This window comes from Solanum verrucosum, unplaced genomic scaffold (genome assembly GCF_900185275.1).
Source record: "Solanum verrucosum unplaced genomic scaffold, falcon-dt-bn FXZP01000176.1, whole genome shotgun sequence".
NCBI lineage: Eukaryota > Viridiplantae > Streptophyta > Magnoliopsida > Solanales > Solanaceae > Solanum > Solanum verrucosum.
The window spans coordinates 1,723,275-1,742,833 of NW_026020412.1; the positions used below are offsets into that span (position 1 = coordinate 1,723,275).

The following is a 19,559-nucleotide window of genomic DNA, read 5'->3' on the forward strand; positions in this document are numbered from 1 at the left end:
ACCAAAATACATATTTTCAAAAGACTTGATATCACTCTCATTTTTTTTTATAAACAACGTATCACAAAACAAGTCTTCAAAAGCTTCAATTATATTGTTTCTTTCAATATACAGAGAATCTACATCTAAATATTTTTTAGACATTTCATAGAGAACCTTGCAAGTATATGATGTCTTGTGGGTAGAAATGAGAAAGATTAGAGAATTAAAAACTAACCAGCTTCTTTGGGGAATGTGCCACCGAATTTTTCCACTAACGCTACCACATATTCATTCCAAGTTGGTGGTTGAATGTACTACATTTATTTCATAAAGGATAAATGTCATCGAACAATTTCACCTTCTAACTATATATAGAGCATTAATGAGATCTTCTCCAGAAAACTTTAAAAACTCTATTGTTGACCCTCTAGGGTAATGTGAGTTATGATTACTGAAGTTGTTGTGTGATTGCTGCTCTGATTGCCTTCGACCCACTGGTGTCTTATCTCCTCTTATGGATTTTATCTCTCTAATTCGCTCCATTGGTTGTCATTTGTTCCTTAATCTCTAGCACCACTTCATCCAATTTTTGAAGATTTGAAACTTTCTTTGCTAGAGTACCAATTTCCAATAACATTTTTTTCATCATTTCACACAATTCCCTTACTTCACTAGAATAACTCTCTTTGCTTTTGCTCATTTTATCATTGTTGTTGAGGACAGATTGACTTTGATACTTAGCCAAAATGGAGGGATTCTCAAAGGAATAGGTTTTAGCAGCTGAAAGAAATCTTATCGTGCTAACTGCTTCTAACTAATCTAACAACGTAACTAACTACTGATATGACAAAGCTAACTAGACCATCTGATTCATTTATCATGCAACAGAAGGGGCTGATAGGGGGTTGAGGTGGGGTAAAATTCTTTTTTAAAAAAATATTTTTTTTTACAATAAACAAATTGTTGTTTTTTCATTTTCTTTTGGGATAGGGGCGGGGCCGGGGTATCATGGCAGGGGTAGTAAAAAATAAATTTAATTTGTTAAAAAATATTAGTATTATTTTTTAGGCGTGAAGGTGGGGGTTGGAGGGTTGGGGGTGATAAGAAAAATATTATTTAAAAAAAAAAAAAACAAATTTAAAAAGTTTCAATTATTTTTTGTGGAGGTGATGGGTGAGGAGTGTTATAAAAGATTTTTCTAGCTTTTAGCAGGGTCTCGATGGGTTTTTGAAAAAATTGAGTTAACCCATATAATTGTACTCCGTAGAATCGATTATTAATTTTTTTTTCTTTTACATAAATGTATAATTATACCCAATAATTAGTAGTGTTTTAATATTATAAAAATAAAGTGAAAAAATATCGAATAGTACCAAATAAGTTTAGGAAATTTTTCAAAAATATACCGCTATTTACGTTATGTAATTCAATATATAATATTATACAACATTAATGAATCAATCTTGTATAAAGTATATATTATTAGAGTATATAAAAGGTGTTTATACACAAAAAAGAATTAAATCGTATGTTGTACACAAATCATGAATTACGTGGCGTAAATATTTTTAAAAATAGACATAAAAGGTTGCTTTCCCAAAAATTTATGTGTAAGATATATATTTTATATGTTAAATTTTAAAATAATGAAACATTAATTTTTGGAAATATTGGCCAACAGATACTTATCAATGAAAGTTCCAACTTCGAGACTTATTATGTTACTCTCCTATTGAAACTCTATTAATTTTAGTATCTTGAATAGTAAGTTATAAGGTGTTTAACGATGACTAGCAACTTACAAGTTATTAGCCCTCTATCTTTCCTCTCATATTATTTAAAGGAAAAATTGGCCAACAGATACTTATCAATGAAAGTTCCAACTTCAAGACTTTATTATGTTACTCTCCTATTGAAACTAAATTAATTTTAGTATCTTGAATAGTAAGCTATAAGGTGTTTAACGATGACTAGCAACTTACAAGTTATTAGCCCTCTATCTTTCCTCTCATATTATTTAAAGGAAAAATTGTATAAAATAGTAAATTATTAATTCAAATTAAATGTTATAATCAAAGTTTATTTTAATTGTAATCCATAGCAAATTGTTGTCATTTCGCCTCTTTCCCTAAATTTTTCGCTCGCCACTCTCGTTTCTCGCTGGGCAGTCTCTCATCGCCTCTCTCACTTTATACAAACACAAATGTATAAAATGTGTTTGTGTTTGTATAAAGCGAGAGAAAATTGTATATATACACATATTTTTGTTCCCTTCTCTCCCTCTCCCAGATCTCGCTTGCCACTCTCCCAAATATCGCTCGCTACTCTCACTCGCCTCTCGCACTTTATACAAACACAAATGTATAAACTTTGTTTGTATTTGTATAAAGTGAGAGAAAATTGCTTATACAAATACAAATACATATATTTTCGTCCTATACACTTATGATTATACAAATACAAATCTTCTTCTGCCTAGTTTTCTTTTGTCTTTCTCTCTTTCTCATTTTATACAAACACAAATTATACAATTGATTATTTTGTATATGTATACCGAAACAAATTATACAATTGCTTCTTTTGTATATGTATAGCGAAATATACATATTAATAGTCATAGTAAACATAAAGTTTGATATGGAGCGCAATTATGCAAACTATAGCTATAGCATACAAATATGACTTTTATGTTTGTTATATGTGAAAGTTGCTCTTATTTAAATTTCACTGAACGGCTCTTTCTCTCTCTTCTCTTCTCTTCTCTTCTCTCTCTCTCTCTCTCTCTGGTCTTCTCGGCCGAAATCGAAGGCTGCGCCGGCCAGAAGCAACGCGAGGGCTAGCTCCGACCGGCGAGCCTCTTTCTCTCTCTTCTCCTAAGCTCCAGCGAGGACGATAACAACGAGCAGCAGCTCCAGTTGCTCGGACCAGCGAGCGGCGAACAGCAAATCCCGGCGAAGGCAAGAACAATTTCCAGCTTCTCCGGCGAACTCACCTATCTTCCCCGGCGACCAGCCCAGAAGAGAGACGGCAGTACTACTGTTTGTCGCCGGAGATCAACCAGATCTGGCCGGAAAATTGCCCATAGACCACCGAATCTAGTCCGACCAGGTTCTATCTTTCCTTTCTCTCCCTCTTTTCTGCTCTGAATCTAGTTGTTGGGCCCTTTCAAATCCTATATCCCGGAAAAGTATTTCCTGTTTTCTTTTACAGTACAGACCTGTGATTCAGTATATAGTGTAGTGGGTGTTATAGTGTCTTTTAGAATACACATTGTACTTGACTTTATAGTATAGCTGCTGATGTATTGTCTTTTTACAGTTTACTCTTGTTGCATTTTTTAGGGTTTTTCGGTGTAGATCTTACTGTGGTTGTAGTATCGTTCTAGTGGATTTGGTACCTGATGGTGGTCATGAGTCATGTCTTCGGTTGAGGCCGAGGTCGAGAGAACATAGGGGTAAGGGGGTTACGGGTTCACATAACGTGAGGGTAGGATCTTAGAACATAGGTTCGTTGACGGGGAAGTCCATAGAGCTAGTGAAAATTCTCAAGAAGAGAAAGATAAATATAGCTTGTGTCCAAGAGACTAGATGGGTAGGCTCCAAGGCTCGGGATGTTGACGGGTTTAAGTTGTGGTACTCAGGAGGGTCAAGGGATAGAAATGGAGTGGGTATTTTAGTAGACGGGGATTTGAGGGAGCAAGTGGTGGAGGTTAGGAGGATCAATGATAGACTGATGACGATTAAGCTAGTCATTGGAGGATGTACCTGGAGTGTTATTAGTGCTTATGCTCCTCAAGTGGGATTGGACGAGGAGGCCAAAAAGCTCTTTTATGAGGAATTGGATGAGGTAGTTAGAGGTATTTCGAATACGGAAAAGATTGTCATTGGTGGAGATTTTAATGGACACATCAGGGCAACTTCTAGTGGCTTTGATGATGTTCATGGAGGCTTTGGTTTTGGGGAGAGAAATGGAGGTGGAACTTCGCTTCTAGACTTTGCTAAGGCCTTTGAGTTGGTGATTGCTAACTCGTGCTTTCCGAAGAAGGAGAACCATTTGGTTACCTTTCGTAGCACGGTAGCTAAGACTCAGATAGATTACTTACTCCTTAGGAAGGGGGATAGAGGTCTTTTTAAGGACTGCAAGGTCATCCCAAGTGAAAACCTCACTACCCAACACAAGCTTTTGGTGGTGGACCTGAAAATTAAGAGGGTTAGGAGGAAGAAGATGGTACCTGATCGACCGAGGATTAAATGGGGAGGGTTGACCCCTGCCCTTTCCTCGGGAGATGGGTGAGGAGTTGATGGGGATGGGGGCTTAGAGTGGTAACGGGGATGCGGACACCATGTGGAATAAAGCAGCTAGTTACATTAGGGAAGTTGCTTCTAAGGTGTTAGGGGTGTCAAGGGGTAAATTTGGAGGCCATAAAGGAGACTGGTGGTGGAATGGGGAAGTCCAAGGCAAAGTGGAAGCGAAGAAGGCTGCACACACAAAATTGGCGGAGTGTGTAGACGAGGAGGAGAAGTGGACGCTTAAGAAAGTCTATAAGACGACAAAGACAGAAGCTAAGTTAGCTGTTAGGAAGGCGAAGACGGCAGCTTTCGAACGTTTGTATGTCGAGCTGGGGGACAAAGGCGGGGATAAGAAGTTGTATAGGCTCGCAAAAGAAAAAGAGAGGAAGGCGCGCGACTTGGACCAAGTGAAGTGTATCAAAGATGAGGAAGGCAAAATATTGGTGGAAGAGACCTCCATCAAGCAAAGATGGCGAAGCTACTTTCACAAACTTTTAAATGAAAAAGGGGAAGCAGACATTATATTGGGTGATTTGGCGCACTCTGAAAGACTTCGGGATTTTGGGTACTGTAGGTGCATTAGGACCGAGGAAGTTATACGGGCTATTAGTAGGATGAGCAGGGGAAGAGCGACCGGACCCGATGAGATTCCTGTAGAATTTTGGAAGAGCATGGACAAGGCAGGCATAAAGTGGTTAACTGGGCTATTTAATGTTATCCTTAAGACAGCAAAGATGCCGGATGAATGGAGGTGGAGTACAATGGTTCCGTTGTATAAAAACAAGGGTGATATCCAAAACTGTAACAACTACAGGGGTATCAAATTGTTGAGCCATACTATGAAGATTTGGGAGAGAGTGGTGGAGATGAGGGTGAGAAGAGGGGTGTCCATCTCGGAGAACCAGTTTGGATTCATGTCGGGACGTTCGACTACCGAAGCCATCCATCTTATGCGTAGACTGGTAGAAAAATATAGAGAAAGGAAGAGAGACCTACATATGGTGTTCATTGACCTTGAAAAGGCCTATGACAAAGTACCGAGGAATGTCCTCTGGAGGTGCTTGGAGTCTAAAGGGGTCCCGATGATTTATATTAGGGCGATAAAGGACATGTACGGTGGAGCCAAGACTCGGTTTAGAACAATTGGAGGAGACTCAGAACACTTCCCAGTTGAGATACGGCTGCACCAGGGATCAGTCCTAAGCCCTTTCCTTTTTGCTTTGTTGATGGATGAGCTGACGCGGTCTATTCAGGAGAAGGTCCCATGGTGTATGTTATTTGCGGATGACATAGTACTGATTGATGAGACGCGGGATAGAGTTAATGCGCGGTTGGAGGTGTGGAGACAAACGCTGGAGTCCAAAGGTTTCAGGTTGAGTAGGACTAAAACAGAATATTTGGGGTGCAAATTCAGTGATGTGTTGGATGAGACAGATGTGGAAGTGAAACTTGACGCACAGATCATTCCTAAGAAGGAAAGTTTTAAGTATCTTGGGGCTGTAATCCAAGGGAGTGGTGACATCGACGATGATGTCACACATCGCATTGGGGTTGCGTGGATGAAATAGAGGCTTGCCTCTGGAGTACTGTGTGATAAGAAAATTCCACCAAAACTTAAAGGTAAGTTCTACAGAGTGGTAGTTAGACCGGCCTTGTTGTATGGAGCGGAGTATTGGCCAGTCAAGAACGCACATGTCCAAAAAAATGCATGTTGCGGAGATGAGGATGTTGAGATGGACGTGTCGGCACACTAGGAGCGACAAGATTAGGAATGAGGTTATCCGGGAGAAGGTGGGAGTGGCCTCTGTGGTGGACAAGCTGAGGGAAGCGAGACTGAGATGGTTTGGACATGTGAAGAGACGGAGCACAGACGCCCCAGTGAGGAGGTGCGAGGAAATGGTGGTAGAGGGTACGCGGAGGGGTAGAGGTAGGCCCAAGAAGTATTGGGAAGAGGTGATTAGACAAGACTTGGCTAGGCTTCACATTACCGAGGACATGACTCTAGATAGGAAGGAGTGGAGGTCGCGTATTAAGGTGGAAGGTTAGTAGGGTTAGCGTGTTGCCGTCCCTCGCGAGGGTATGGGCTGTTAGCGTTTGGAGTAGTCCTAGCTGTATTGCTGTTTACTGCGTTTCACTCCTCACATTACTTTCTTGATGTTATTGTATCATTTATTGATTATACACTATCTTTTGGATTGATTGTTATGTTTTATATATAGCTCTCTTGTCACTTAGATTTGATGTTCTTAAGCTGAGGGTCTCCCGGAAACAGCCTCTCTACCTCCACGAGGTAGTGGTAAGGTCTGCATACACTCTACCCTCCCCAGACCCCACCTAGTGGGATTTCACTGGGTATGTTGTTGTTGTTGTTTGCTCTTATTTAAATTTCTTTTATTGGATATTTAATTTTAGTAGTTCTTGAGTCTCGTTTTAATCAACTTATTTTCACTCTTCTTATTTATATTTTCTTTATCTTTATTTATATTATTGGGATAATTTCATAGACCTCCCTCCAAGTGTCGCTTTATAATATTCACCTCCCCCGTTGTTTCAAATATTACATATAGCTCCCTTATTTTTTGATTTTTTAGTAACCATTCTTTGAACTTAGTGAAAATAATTATAAATTAATTATAATTTGACATATTAACCCATGTTTATATTTTAAAAAAATCCCCAAGAAATTGGGTATGCCCTTCTCCGTCACAATTATTTTCCGGCAACATAACTTTATTCCTCCTAAAAGCAAGAATAGAGCTTCTACATGCTATCATAATTTTTGTATTGATTTGAGATCTACGATTTACTCATTACTGATATAATTATTTTTATTAAAGCCTAATTCAATCTAAAAACATATACATGGCATTAATCGTCTTACTTGATGCTCGCCCTTTTAATTTTTGATGGTTAATATCGTACCACCTAAATTTCAGCATTTGGGAAATGTTTTGAAGTATTAGAGGTGAAAGAGAGATGAATTGACTTATCCACTGCAACCAACAATTATATCATCATTTTAGAACTTGCAAATTCGATTGCTTTGAGAAATCAATAACTTTCTCTATTATTTGATCTCTCATACAAGCATAGATCTTATTTGGGATGATTTTTTCTCTATTTCTTGCATCATTTTTCTTTCTCAACTAGCGAAAATATTTTTGAGTAAAACAAATTAACCGCTTTCATCAGATTCTCTCTTGGGGAATTCATTTTCACCTTCGATTTGAAAAAATCACCTATGAATTGGTAAAGATGAAAATGATGAGTTAATGTTCGGTGAAAAGATGGCTTAGCATGAATTAAATCACCTCTGAATTAGTTCACTTTATTTGCACACCTTCAATCTTTGTTTGGTAAAAAAATGTGTATCTATACATAATAGCAATAAGTTATTTGTGTTGGTTTATTTAAACTATTATTAAATAAGTCATATACAATATGTGTTAATATGAAGAAATTAGTATAAAAAGGGGTAAATGTGTCAAATTATAATAATTTATATTTATTTTAAATAGATTTAAAGAATGATTATCAAAAAATTAAAATAAAGAAGATAGATGCAATATTTTAAACTACATGGGATGTGAGTATTATAAAGCGAAACCTAAATGGAGGTCTCTAAAAGTATCCATATATTACTTTACACTATTATAAAATAATAATAATATGTATATCTGTTCTATCACCTTTTATATTTTCTAGATTCATCTAAATAATAAAAATGTCTAGAAAATTCTTATAAGAGTTCTACAAAATATGTGTAGTATCATGTACTAACTTTTACTATTAACTCAAATTTTAAAAAGAATAGTAAACATAAACTATTATCAAAGATAAATCAAAATAATGAGAGGCACAACTTGTACTAGTTGTATGAGGAATTATTTTATCGGTAAAGGGCCAAATATATCCATGTACTATATGGAATAGTTTAAATATACCCCTCCCGCTATACTTTCGGATTAAATATACCCCTTCCGTTATACTTTCGAACTAAATATACCCTTATGAGAACACATGGAGGAGTAACAACTGAGATTAAATGAACTATTGAATTTAAAATAAATTAAATTCGGATATAACCCATCCCGCCCCAATAACTTAATTCGACCTAATATATAACATTGACAAGCTTGCTGTAACACCAAGTGTTCTTTGAAAATTTTATTAAAAAATTCAGCTAGGAAACTCATAGGAACTCAAGAATACAAAAAAATCTATGTGCTCTATGACATGGGCAATTCAAAACGGGAAGCGCTAAAAAGATATCAAGAAAATTATCAATTATCATGAATTCGAAAGAGCAAAAAATGGACTTGCCACAGCCTTATCATGCCTTCTTCTTCTTGGACTAGAGCATGACGTATCCAATACAGATGCACAAGAAGTAGATGAGTGCCACTGCAGCATATACATGAATGAGAATTGCGTATTCTTGAGGTAGAAAATACTTATGCACGAAATGATCGATGTCAACAAGAGGCAGAATGTGACCCAGACCAAGAAGGTATGATATGTGAAAATGGACAAACTAGTCAATGTTAAAATCAGCCCAACTCGGTCAACTAACTCCATCGAAACTCCTCTGCTTGTGCCGCCTGAAAAGTTCGGATCTTGGTGTTGAAGTTATCTCTTTCAATCTTAATTGCGTTCAACGTCATCTTCAAAGTATCAACTTTATTTAATCGTAGCCGCATTGAATTGATAAATCATACCTTTGAGAAAAAATCTTTGCAATGCAGAGGCTCCAAGTTGCAGACGTTGCTGGAGAGCAAGAACTCAATCGCCCATTGAGTTTTCTTGTTTGAAAGACAAATTGGGTGGGTTAAGTTACATATTAGGTCGGATTAAGTTATTGGGACGGAGCGGGTTATATCCGAATTTGATTTATTTTAAATTGAATAGTCCATTTAATCTCAGCCGTTCACATATCCTCTGTTAGTCATAAGGGTATATTTATCCCAAAAGTATAACGAAATAGGTATATTTAGCCCAAAGTATAACTAGGGGTACATTTAAACTATTTTTATATTTCATATAGTACAAGGGTATATTTGGCCCTTTGCCGCTATTTTATTGTTATTATATTTGAGCTTGTGGGACCTACCCTTTGTTTTTCTTCTTTGCCTCCTATTTCTCTTTCTTGTTTTTATCTTTCCTCTTTTTTCTCATTTTCTGTTTTTTTTTCTTAAATTAATTTTGAAACCAATTTAATTACTCTCTCATTTTGCAAATATGAAAATATTTTTTTTACTTTTTTGTTTTAACCGATTTTTTTTTTTAAAATATATATTTTATCATTAAATAAAAATGGCAGGAGCATACAAAAGTTCAAATTAATTCTTTAAGTGATCACTTATGTCATAAAAATTGATCACTGAAATTATTTATATTTCTTTTCTCTCATTTTTCATTTATAGTACACTTTAAAAAATTTTACCTTCATATTTCGTATCATTTTAATTTCTACTTTTAGAATTTATCTAAAAATTATTTTTTACTTTATTTGAAAATTGATGTTTGATCATGAAAATTTAAAATACAACTTTTCAATATGAAGGTATATTTCAAATTTGAAAAACATGTTAGTATAATTTGTTTTTAAACTCATTTTTCACTTTCGATATTATATTTAAGTACATTCAAACATGAATATTATTTCAAATATTTTTTTATAAAAATAAAACATAATTTTATTTTCAACTTTTGCTCCATATATTTCAAATACAGTTAAAAAAATATATTTAAATTCTATGGTCAAATGCCAAATAATTTTTAATATTTAATTTAATAACAAGTGTTTCACTATTCTTATACAACTTTTATATATAAAGTTAGTTGTATTGTATTGGAGATTCATTTTACTAAATTAGTCTTATTAATTACATCTAAAAAATTATGTTAATTTTATTATTAATAACTTATGTAGTTATGATAAGAATATTATTTTAAATAAAATTATTTTTTGGCAAAACAAATAAATAAAAAAATATTTTCATCTATACTGAAAAAATTTGGGGGAGTAACTGAATATAGATTTAAGAAAAACATAAAATTAGAAAAAAGAAGGGAAAGATTAGAGAAGAGCAGGAAAGAGAAATTAAAGGCAAAGAAGAAAAACCAAAAACTGGGTCCACGGATTAGAATTCTTCATACAACTAGTACTAGTTATATCTCATACATACTAAAATAAATTCATTCCTTTACTTAGTAGGCGTTTGGCCATGCGATACCATATCACGATATGGTATCATGAGATGAAATCAGTGTTTGGACATGCGATTTTACGCTGATTTCATCTCATGATTCCATATCATGAGAGGTGATATCATATTCTCCAAAAACCATGATATGGAATTACATGGTGATTTCATATCATGATTTGAGATATTTTAATACAATACTTGATCCATTAGTTTATATTTTGTTAAAACAACCCCACATTTATATCTACTAACCATTTGTTTCATATGTAAATAAAATTTATAATCACATCATTATTTTTTAAAATTTATTATTTTCACCGACATAAAATTTATTATTCGCACCCACACATAGTCACTTTAACTCACACCTCACGATTGTGAAACTTTTCAACATTCACTTGAAACAATTAACCGGCATGTTAAAATAGTTGCCGAGGCAATTAGTAAGATAGCACCAACATTTATACAACCAAAAAATATGACTGGTGTACATTCCAAAATTCGATATAATACTCGATTTTGGCCTTGGTTTAAGGTAAAATTTCAATCACATTAATAAATTTATTTTATGGCCTTAATAAGTGCACATTTATATTTTATGTGTAAGTTATTAGTATTTAGTTACATATTTCTGCCACATGGTAACTTTAAATTACATCCTTAGAATAAATATTATTTATTTACACAAAACTGTCTTATTTACGTCACATATGCTTTTAGTAATTCTTTATAAAATGTTTTTTGGTAGATAAATATTATGTTGTTGATGCAGTTTCCGAAACACAAAAGGATTTTTAGTTCCATACAAAGGACTACGCTATCATTTGCAAGATTATCGAGGAAGTGAAAGAGAGCCTCAAAATGCTAAAGAACTATTTAATTATAGGCATTCATCTCTGCGCAATGTGATTGAACGGACTTTTGGAGCTTGGAAAAATAGATTTAGAATATTGAAACAACGCATGAACCATTATAATATTGATACACAAGTGAAAATTGTCATAGCTTGTGCAGTGTTACATAATTATTTGCGAAAATACCAAAGTAGTGATGAAATATTTATGGTCTATGAACATGAAGATATAGTTGCGGAGGATATTGACCAACAAATGGCTCAAAGTAACAATGTTGGTTCGTCTTCTCGGTCACATGATCGAGAAATGCAAGTTCAACGTGAGGAAATTGTTTGTACTATGTGGGAGGATTATATTAAAGACTAGTACACTACAATTTGTGTTCAATTTTTTTTATTAAATTAAAGTTAGATAAAACAATTACTTAAGTGGAGAACAAATAACTTTGTAATAATTTATTATGCGATTTTATAATTTTTTATTTATTTGATAAGATTGAATAAAAAATTGGGGCTATTTTAATAGTTTTACAACTTATGAGATTTTTTTGTTTATAAGAAAATATACAACACAAAAATTCCATATCGCATGTCCAAACAAACATTCAATTTCATCTCATGATTCCATATCATAATACCATATCATGATTTCATATCATGACACCATATCGCATGGCCAAACGGGCCCTTAATATATCGCACATGACAAGACAGGGTGAGACAAATAAGCTTTTAAAAATTGTTTAGTTCGAGGGGTAAATTATAATAATCATGGGATAAAATATAGAATTATTTTAGTTCACACTTAATTGGAGGTATCAGATAGTTCTTAGATTACTTATTCCACTATTTTCTTTTATCATAATAATAATATAAACTATTTAATCAATAGCTTATCCCAAATTAATTATCCCGAATTAACTTGTTATCAACCAAGCAACCCCTAAAAGATACTCCCTATCCCATTTTATATGATTTTTTTTTAATCAGTCTTAAAGAGAATGACACATTTTTATATTTAGTAATAATTCAACTTTAAAAAATACCTATTGTGCTTTAATGAAATTATTTCTAACAAAACAAATATTTATGACTTATTTTAGATTACAAGTTTTAAAAGTATGTCTTTTTTTCTTAAGCTCCGTACCAAGTTTTCATTAATTATCACTCGCAACTTAAGTTTAACTATAATTATGTGCGTCTCTATCATCTCTTCCTCTCTCTTCTCTTATACATGTAAAAAATACAACTTATGCATATACAAATGCAAATTGATATGATTGTATACAATTTATTCATTGATACGAATTGTATTTCGCTAATACTATTGTATTCATCGATACATATACATAGTTACACACTAATTATATGTATACAATTATGCAGATATATAACTACAATCATTGATATATATGTATATTAGTTACATACATACAATTAATAGACATATATATAAATACAGTTCGCTTCTCTTCACTCTCTATCCTCTCTCCAGGGCCGGCTCTATGCTTATTTGAATAAGGCATTGGCCTTAGGCCCCCAATTTTAGGGGGCCTCAATTTTTTACCAATAATAAATTATGTGTTAATTTTTTTTAAAAAAAGATTAATTATTTATGATAATATTTTTTCAAAAATATTATTTTATTCTCTTTAATTCCATTTATATAGAAAAAATCAAGAAGAATTGTTTTATTTTTTTACACTCTCTACGCTAATATTCACATTATTTTATTCTTTTAACTCCTTTTACACTCTCTTCTTTAAATTTTTGATAAGTTAGAGTAATACTCCATCAAAAATATGAATCAATAGTCAAAAAGTGTTGAGCAAAGTGAATTGTAATTTTTTTTTTCTATTTCTTCTTAGATTTTCAATCATTACAACAAGCATAGTAAAATGTGGAGTATACAAAATTACCAACTTCTTGAATCAAATTTTATGTTAACAAGTCGTATAATAATTGCCCGAGTAAGAAAATGTTTTTCAACGTTGAATTGATAAAATCTTATCTAAAACTAATAATTGAAAAAGAAATCGAATAAATCATTTATAAAAAAATATTAAGTATACTTTGCATTTAAAAATGTAAGTTTTTTTTAAAAAAAATAAAAAATAATGCATATGAAGTTTATTTAGATTTTAGGCCTCTAGTTGAAATTTCACTTTAGGCCTCCGATTGCGTTGAGCCGCCCCTGCCTCTCTCTTCACTTTCCCAATCTCACTCGCCTCTCTCCTCCTCTAACATATAACTACGAATCATAATTAACAAATTATAACGTTTGAACCTAATTGAATTTATTTTAATGACTATTTGCAAAATTGATGGAAAAAATAGGATAAGGTAAATGAGTCCAAATGTGTACAAAGTTAAAATTTGTCCCGTTTTGCCCCACCACAAGTCCACAATTGTCATTCGTATGAGCAGCCATATTATTTGACGGTTGACCGTTCCGTTCCGTTAGTGAAGACCGTTGGTACGTTTCGTAAATTATTTCTAAATCAGGCCTTGTTTCTTAATCTCATATCCTTCATTATAAATATCAAAAAATGAAAAAGCAACAGCCAGGCTGGGCCAAACATAATAATACACCCTCCACTCACTCTCCTACTCTCACCCTCAATGCCGTGTACTCAACTTTCCTTCTCTAATTTTTCTTTACTTATTTCCATTTTACTTTTATCTCATTTCTATTCATTCTTCAAATATCATATTCCTATTTCTTTTTCCACTACTCTTAAAAAACTAGACGGTTTAAAGTCCGTGTTACGGGGATAATATAATTTCATATATTTTGTTAGAAAAATTACATAAATTCACAAAGATATCATAATTCACTATGGGGTCATTTGGTTTGAAAATGAGTTATGATGGGATAAATTATGTTGGGATAAGTTATGTTGGGATTAGTTATGATGGGATAAGTTGTGTTAGGATTATTTTTTATTGAGTGTTTGGTTTGTTGTATTCAAAATAATAAATTTTAAGAACAATTTATTTGTTTACAAAAATGCCCTTCATTAATGTAAAAAGTGATATAACAAAAGGGTTGAAAGAGACATTTTTGTCATTTACCTATTTTATCCCGGGATAAGTTATCCCGGGATTACTATACCACCCCAAGAGAGGGATAACTTATCCCGGTATTAATTATTAATCCCGGGATAAGTTATCCTGAACTTGCCAACCAAACAACAAAATAAGCGGTACTATAATTTAATCCCGGGACTATTTGGTATTATCTCTCACACCAAACGACCCCTATCAGATATATACATATTCCCTTTCGTATACATTTATCCCCTTTCGGATACATACTTATCCTCTCTCAGATACATCTCTCCGATGAAGTAGTATATCATTTGCAATGTATCGGAAAATCAAGGTATGTATTCGAGAGCAATGAAAAATTCAAGATTTTTGCACTTGAGGAAACTTCCGGAATAAGAGGCAAACCCCATTTTTGTCTCAGATTTAGGTGAGACGACATCTGACCCATTTTGGTCTCCAGCTGCTTGATTGATACTGAATGGGAGGTGAAGGTCTGGCTCAGTGTCGACACAACTTCCTTCATTTCTTTCAAGATCTTGTCCGACCCCTCAACTTTGTTGATGATATCTTCTAGATCTTCTTTTCTTATGATGAGATCTATGAGATTCTGATTTAGAAGTTTCTCGGTTGGTGCTTTTTGAAGCATCCGGTAAACCGAATTGAGTACAAAAATTTCCTAATTGAGACTTTTCTCTTAGCTTATCCATCTTAAGCTGTCTTGAGAGTTTTAACTCATTGCACAAATTTATGTCTTCTTGCGTACAATCCCCAATAAGCTTTCCATAAGTAAAATAACTATAGGGAATAATTCCTTGAGGATTTCTAAGAGTCTTTTTTACTCTTTCTGCAAATAAAGAAGGTAAGTCATCAATAAATTTGGCTTTCCAGAATTCTAAACCATTTTCGGGAAGTTCCATGACCCAACTTAAATAAGTGTCTTTATGCCATCTAAACTCACCTAAATGTCTACATCTAAGACCATTTAGAAGAGATCTAATGGTTTCATATTGATTGGTAAATCTACCACTAAAATGTTCAAGAATAGTCAAAATAAGTGTATACACAACGTCTTCTCTATTTTGAACAAGGGCAAAGCCTAAATTATAAACTCCTTCATTTACTGCCTTAGCATTAATTACTGTTGCTCTCGCATCAGAGGGCATATAATTATCCCACCATCCTCTTAGTTGACCGGTAAATCCTGCAATAATCATCTTGCAAATGGTCTTGTCAATGTTACTAACACTTTTGCAGATAGTAGCATACATAAGCATCCTATGAACCATAATCGTCAACTGCCTATCAGTTAACCCATCGAGATTCCATTCATAAATCTCACTTCCACTATAAGAAGTGTTAGTTTGATTACAATATTTTTCCTCTATTAGAACATCTTCAGGAGTAGGCCTGGGATAGTAATATGTTTGCATGCTAGGTTTTCTAGCATAAGCAGTATTACCACTATTCTTCTTTGGATACCCATGAAGTTTATTAACTTCCATTTCCATTTGAGTTTTGAAATCAAAAGTGGCTTCCATCTCATCTGCAAAATCTTCAGCGAGACTTATCGGTTTCGCACTTGCACCAAATTGAGAAAACTTTTTATCAAGAAGATTTTCAAGGTCGTGCAAAGGTCTAAGAATAAAATCCTGAATCTCAGGAGGCCTTTAAATATGAACATCAGGCTATTTTGACGAAGAAGCCTGTTCCGAAACTTGTTTCACAGATTTTAGCTTACTATCAATTTGAACAATCAGATTAGACAGGCTATCTAATTTTTTGTCTAGAGAACACATATGTTCACCAATAACTTTGACATATAGACCCAAATAATTATTTTGAGAAATAAGACGATTAATTTCATTTATACTTACTGCGGCGACATCATTATCAATAAATTTATGAAAAGCAGTAAAAGTAATACTAGTATTATTTGGTAAAATAAACGGAGCTTGAGGAGGATAAATGGATTGAATAAATTTTATGTTAATTACTAGATTTTGTATTTGTCATTGAATTCTTTGATTTTCTAAGAATAAATTTTATGTTAATTACAAAAAGTGTTTATGAAATTCACTAAACAATTGAGTATACTAATAAAAACAAAATTATTCTTTTGTATTATTTACATTAATGATAATGAATTAAAATCAGTACAAAGAAATAAAAAAAAAGATAGTAAATTAATATTATAAACCACAATGATGATTAGTATATGAAGCAAAATATTAATGAGCCAATTTTTTGAAATTTTCTCAAATGTAATTAATTTATTTTGAAGTGTTTTGTGTCCTGTCATTTTTTGGTGTACAATACAAAACCCAGGTGAACTTTATTTTTTATTTACTTTGGGAAAAAATTAATGACTTTATGTGGCAATTTTTATTTTTTTTTAAAATAACTTTTGTATAGCAAACTTTAAAATTAGATGATTATGTGGTATAAAAGAAAAAGGTTTTTTTTTTGGTATGATAACTCTCAAAATTGACTAACTTATATGTAACAACTGGACACAAGTGTCTATGCTAGCATGGACTCAATATTTATTATTTTCTTATTTTAATTTATGTGATATAGATAGAATTTAGAAAGTTAATTAAATTATAATATGATTTTTAGATATTTTAAGTTGTTAATTACTTCTTGTTTGCGCAAATGTAATGTGAAGATGTCCATTAAGATGTTCATAATTAAATTATTTTTCGTCATCGATCGCTAATTATTACTCAAAATAGTTATAAGATATAAAAAAGAAATTTCCGACATTTAAAATAATAAATCTATAATTTAAGAATATGAATTCAAAATTAAAAGTCATAGCTAAAACGGATCCAATAATTTCGAAAAAATTATACATTAATTAAATTAAAGTAAAATAAAATAAATTATTTTTAATTTTTTTTCGAAACACGCTGAAGTAGGAACGCCCAAAAGTCTCTCTTATATAATAAAAGAAAACATAAAACAAAAATAATTTTATGTGATAAATACAGATCTGAATAACCACGGTGAAATTTACTCCTTTTGTGGTTCGTTTCTTGTCTAGAAAGGAATATCTTAATCTTTTATTTCTTCTTATTTACTATTCTCTCCGTCCATTTTTTAGTTGTTGTGTTGCATTTTTTTAAAGTCATTTTGACTAATTTTCAAAATTAAATTAGATTATATTAATTCGATATTTTAAACAAAAAAATATTCAAAAACTATACGAAAAGTACTATAAATTGTAATTTTTTAAATATCAATATGATGAAAAATTATCGTAAAATGTTAGTCAATGTTCATAATGTTTGACTCTAGAAAAGGAAACTATGACAACTAAAAGTAGACGGAGGGAGTATACTAGATATATAATAGTCCATGCAAGCACGGGGCTCAATATATATTATTTCGTTTGTTTAAATTTATGTGACACAAATTATATTAGGAGAGCCAATCAAATTTTTATATAGTTTTTAAATATTTTAAGTTTTTAATTGTTGTAATTTGTTGAACTTTTAACATAATTTTCTCACTCTGACCCAACTTATGTGGCACATGTGAAATTTTGAAAGTCAACCAAATTTTTGTATGTTCTTTTAATTTTTTTAACTTGTTAACTATTGTGATTTGTAGTACTCTCAAATTGTTAATTATTGTGACTTATAGTTTAATTAACGTAATTTTAAAATAATATATGTTATTTCTCATGTCCCAATTTATGTGGTACATGTGAATTTTGGGAGTTTATCAAATTTTTAAATTGTAATTTATAGTACTCTTAACGTAATTTTTAATTAATATGCGTGACTCCATATGTCCCCATTTATGCGGCATATGTAAATTTTTGAGAAATAATCACATTTTAATATGTTATTCAAATATCTTAAGTTGTTAATAATTGTGCTTTATAGTACTCTTAACATAATTTTCAAATAATATATGTTACTCCTACGGTCCCAATTATGTAGTACGCGTGAAATTTTGATAGTTAACCAAATTTTTTGTGTTATAAGTTTATTTTTAGTATTGTTTTTGTAAATACATAACATATAAAAAAGAAATAAGCAAAATAAATTAAAATAGATGAATGTCACAATCCAAAACGAGTCATGAGTGACACCCACACTTAACCTCCTAGGTGGGCAAACCAATGATTCAAACCCCCAATTTGTATTAATTGTTCAACTTACGAAATACAACCATATTTTTGAAGTTCAAAACTTATTAATGTGAGAAACAAAAAACTCACTAGAGTCTATTACATATTATTTCCAAAACCTAAAAGTCATCACATCAAGGACATCTACTCAAAAATACCAAGTCTAAGAGTATTAAAGACACCAGAATAAATAAATAGAATAGTTTATGTCTGAAACTAAAGACATCATGACATGACCAAGAGAATCTATCACGAGCTAGAAAGAATAGCTCACCCAAAAATCTGATGTGTTGGAGACTGGCAAGAGTTGAGGGTGAAACGAAGTCGATGGTACACTCGTTGCACTCCACAAAAGGAAAACGAAGAAAAATACAAGTAGGGGTCAGTATAGAGAAACATGTACTCAATAGATATCATCGACCGATTCAAAATTGAAACCAATATGCATAAAGCAATAACATGAAATCAACTATAGCACTTAGCAGATGGGAAGCAACATGAACAAGTGACGATAACAATGAAATAAACACGTAATTAGTCAACAGTAGCAAAAATGCACATGAGGAGTTAGACATCCATACCACATTTTTTTGGGGAATGAGTTCTTTGAGATTGAGCATATTAAGTTACTTTAATATGTTTTTCCTTTAATGTTATCATGTCGGAACGTGACACCCGATCCAATTAATATCGTGTCGGCTCATGACACCCGATCTAAATATATTATGCTGGCTCGTGGCACCCAATCCAAATATATCATGCTGGCTCGTGACACCTGATCCAACAATATAGTCAATACATCATTCGTTATCATCACTTGTCACTTCATTAATAATATTTCATCAAGCATTATTTATTCAAGATATCACTTTGATAGAGCAAGTTCAAGATTATGAATTTCACGGTCTTGGAATTACATACCAATCACAATAACATATAACTCATCCAAACCACAACAATTAAGTACATAGAAAACTTCAAAATATTACTCAATGACTATCTATCAATATTGAATCTCTCTATCACATAGAATA

The 19,559-nt window shown here is 32.5% G+C and overlaps 2 pseudogenes; one reads left to right on the plus strand and one right to left on the minus strand.

Annotated features, from left to right (window-relative positions):
• Positions 1-4,324: 4,324 nt before the first annotated feature.
• On the plus strand, positions 4,325-6,296 carry LOC125840665 (uncharacterized; annotated as a pseudogene).
• A 2,308-nt stretch (positions 6,297-8,604) lies between these two features.
• On the minus strand, positions 8,605-8,849 carry LOC125840708 (dolichol-phosphate mannose synthase subunit 2-like; annotated as a pseudogene).
• Positions 8,850-19,559: the final 10,710 nt, after the last annotated feature.